Source organism: Schistocerca serialis, chromosome 2, assembly GCF_023864345.2.
Source record: "Schistocerca serialis cubense isolate TAMUIC-IGC-003099 chromosome 2, iqSchSeri2.2, whole genome shotgun sequence".
Lineage (NCBI taxonomy): Eukaryota > Metazoa > Arthropoda > Insecta > Orthoptera > Acrididae > Schistocerca > Schistocerca serialis.
This window is the reverse complement of record NC_064639.1, coordinates 923,671,244-923,675,406: the sequence shown is the minus strand read 5'-3', so window position 1 is coordinate 923,675,406 and position 4,163 is coordinate 923,671,244. Positions and strand designations below refer to the sequence as shown.

At 41.3% G+C, this 4,163-nt stretch overlaps 1 pseudogene; it reads left to right on the top strand.

Annotated features, from left to right (window-relative positions):
- Window positions 1-798: 798 nt before the first annotated feature.
- On the top strand, window positions 799-916 carry LOC126459399 (5S ribosomal RNA; annotated as a pseudogene).
- Window positions 917-4,163: the final 3,247 nt, after the last annotated feature.

The following is a 4,163-nucleotide window of genomic DNA, read 5'->3' as shown; positions in this document are numbered from 1 at the left end:
GATGGTAGGGTATCTTTGGACCTCTGTATAAATATATCAAGAAAATTTTCAAGTTTATTCGAGATCGCGATCTTAGGAATATATTGTAAAAATTACAGCCATTTGCTGTGCACACCTGTCCTGGAGTGGGAAGTTCAGTTTTGTTACCCAAAAAGATAAAGATTTTTGGAAACGTGAAGATGGTACTTCTAGATAAATGCCTGGAGAATACACAGTTGAAATTTTAGCAAATTTCTTCGGTTAATTATTATTCAGATATCGCCTCATACCGGATTTTACATGTGTATTTAAAGTGTATAAGTAGGGTAATTCTAAACCTTTGTATCTCTGGAACGGACACAGATATCCAGAAAATTTTGGAGGTTGTTAGAGATCTAGATCTTACGAATATATCCTAAAAAAATTCAGCCATTTGCTGTCCTTAGCCGTCTTGTAATCCGCGGCTCGGCTTTGGTGCCCAAAAACCATGTGTTTGAAGTGTTTCTCGATAATGGACGAAGATTTTTGCAAATGGGAAGAAGGCAGTTCTAGATAAACGCCTGGAGAATATATCTGACATCTGAGCAATTTGCTGCAGATAGTTGTTTACATATCCGCTGCTGGCAGGGAAAACAAACAACGGTGAAAAACGCTTTTTTTGGGTAGTCTCAGAAACTGTCCATGACCTAAATGGTCCCTCCATATGACCCTTAAGGAGCACCTGTAGACCACTCTAATGCTAAAAGAACCAACCGATTTGCTCCATTTGCCTAAGCTAGAAGAAGTGTGTAATATACAAACCTTTATCCTGGTACTGTAGGCAACGGCCTTGCCGCAGTGGATACACCGGTTCCCGTCAGATCACCGAAGTTAAGCGCTGTCGGGCGTGGCCGGCATTTGGATGGGTGACCATCTGGGCCGCCATGTGCTGTTGCCATTTTTCGGGGTGCACTCAGCCTCGTGACGCTAATTAAGGAGCTAATCGACCAAATAGTAGCGGCTCCGGTCAAAGAAAACCATCATAACGACCGGGAGAGCGGTGTGCTGACCACACGCCCATCCTATCCGCATCCTCAGCTGAGGATGATACGGCGGTCGGATGGTCCCGATAGGCCACTTGTGAGCTGAAGACGGAGTGCTTTATCCTGGTACTGTAGAATAGTTACAGAAAGACAATCCTTCAGTTGGAAATGCAGATGGTCCTTAGTCCAAGGGCTACACAAAACGCTTTTGATCTTACCTTTCTGTCACCAATGGGGCCAGAGCTACGAGCCCTCGAAAAATTCCGTTTTTATGCGCGGCGGTTTGGAACTTCCTGATAGCGCATGCCTTCGCGTCTTGGCGGCCGAGGCAGCAGGTTCTCCACATTCCTCTTCAACTAAAGAAAGACTGGTACAGTGCTTACGAATATCTTCAGACTAAGCTCTTACTAAATGAGCTGCCACAAAAGTAAGCGAAAACCTTGATACGACATCGAAGTCTGACACGACAGTTCCGCTAGACGCTGCCTGCCTCTGGCTGCCTTGCCTTCCGATTTAGGCACATTTCTCGGATGCTTTCTCGAAAAGTTTCAGCACCAGCATTAATAAGCGTTATAGCACTGCACACATGGGATAAGAGCCATTGGTTTCAGTTAAACAAAGTACGTCATTCAGTAAATTACAAAACAAACTTGTTTCAATATCTTTGCTTGACACAAGGGCTAAGAGTATTATCGGTACAACAAAATTACGTGCCTCTGCATACCGTCATTTTCCGAAAACCTTTAGACATCTTGCACCATCCACGAAATGGCTACACAATCTGCATGGTTCACCTTGAATTCAGGTCCTTTGCTTTAACAGAAACACAAAACCGTTCAGATTTACTTATTGAGATTTATTTTTATAAACATCTACTTTTCCTATTGACAAGCAAACTGATCAAAAACGGTTTGCACCATCACGATATGTGCAGGGGGGCCTCTTACATCTACACCTGCATCTACATGACTACTCTGCAACTCACACTTAAGTGCTAGGCAGAGAGTTACACGAACGTCTTTATTTCTTCCACTCTCAAACAGTACGTGCGAAAAACGAACATTTAAAACTTTCCGGCTAAGCTCTACTTTTCCTACTACGTTACGAAGTTCATATTTCCCTTTGTAGATGGGAGACAACAAAATATTTCGTACTCAGAGGAGAAACTTAGAGTTGATATTTGGTAAAAAGATCTCGCCCAACGAGAAATGCCTATGTTCTAATCATTGGCATTCCAAAGCGCGTTTCACATTCGTGACTCTCTCCCCATTTTCGAGCTACCCTACTTTGAACTTTTTCAATGTCACCTATCAATACTTTCCAGTAAGACATCATAAGGCACATCAGTATTCCAGAAGAGTACGGACAAGCATAGTGTAGGTAGTCTCTCTAGTAGCTTTGTTGCATTTTCTAGCTGTTCTGCCAATAAAATACGATCGCTCGTTCACCAGCCCCACAACTTCTGTGTCGTTGCTCCATTTTAAGCTGTTCGTCTTTGTAATTCCTCTGTGTTTAGTTGAACTGACTTCTTTAGATTTGTGTCATTAACGGTGTAATTGAAATAACCAGATTACGTACAACAAAGGACACGTAACACTTCCTCGGGAAAAGTCAGAAATCATTTCCGTTTTACTCGATGACTTACCGTCATTTATTATGAAATGTAACCTTTCTGGCAGGTAAGTACAAATCCATTCGCACAAGTGCGACGGTACTCATTACGCCGTTTGTGAGGAACAGTATAAAAACCTCTCTGGAAACATAGAAATATGGAAATAATCTGATATCCCCTGCCCACGCGAATCATTGCTTCCTGTAAATAGAGACCCATTTGTATTTCACAAAAATGATGTTTTCATTCTTCGTGTTGACTATGTTTCAATAGATCGTTTTCTTCGAGGTAATTCATAATGTTCGAGGACAGTATATGTTCCAAACCCCTACTGTAAATCAACATCCGTGTCATGGATCTATAATTCAGCAGATTAGCTATATTTCCTCTCTTGACTAGCTGTGCAAATACTGAACTTTCCAGTCCTTAGCTACAGATTTTTCATCGAGTGGATGGTTGAGTATGATTGCTAAATATGGAGCTATTACATCACCATACTCTGAAAGGAACCTAACTGATACACGGTCTGGACCGGAAGACTTGCCTGTATTAAGTGACTCAAACTGCATCGCTAGACCGAGAATATTCGAAAAAGCGTGTTTTCAACTTCACTTTACTGTCATTGCCAATGGCAACATTAGCATTCTGTCGAGCAGTGAAGGTATTGATTGTATCTTGCCACTACGTACATTACATAACCTCTTTGGATTTTCTGCCATATTTCGAGGCAGAGCTTCTTCTGAAAATTATTAATAGCATTTCACACTGAAGTTTGCGCTAAACTTCCTGTCAAGGGTCGCAAGGAATGAAAGAATACTCATTATGGAGCATAAAAAAATAATTGGCCAGGAGCGAGTAGTATTCGCTCACTGAGAGTTCGAACAAAGTCAGTTATGTAAGTAGACAGTTGATGCATTCCGGGAATCGAGACAGTCGACCATTTTGGCTGTTACTAATATTAATATGAGCAAGATATCGGTTCAGGGGAATCCAAGATTTTTGAGAATGTTTTAATTTCAATAACGTAAATGTGATATAAAGTTGTGCAGTAGGCAGGCGGCCATTATTATAATAATCAGCAGTTCTACGTTCAGGCTGACTGAGTCGCAATGGTAACAGCCAAACATCAGGCAAGGAATGACTTTATCGCTCATATGACGCCTTTCGGAATTTATCCATTGTCAGATATACAGGAGCGATTACTTCACGGAGATATGACGTTTCAAGTTGCATGTGAAACAACTTGAAACCTCATATCTACGTGCAGTAATGGCTCCTAGGTATCTGATGACGGATGCACTACGAAACGCGTCATATGAGCAATAAAGTCATTCCTTGCCTGATGCTTGACGGTTACTATTGCGATGTAGGTTGCAAGTGCTACTCTGAGATGAAGAGGTTAGCAAACCAGTCAGTAGACTGACGACCCAAAAAAAAAAAAAAAAAAAAAAAAAAAAAAAAAAAAAAAAAAATTGCGACCCAGTCAGCCTGAATGCAGAAGGACTGATTGTTTTATTTTCTAGTTCGAGATCGGATAACAAATGACAAAA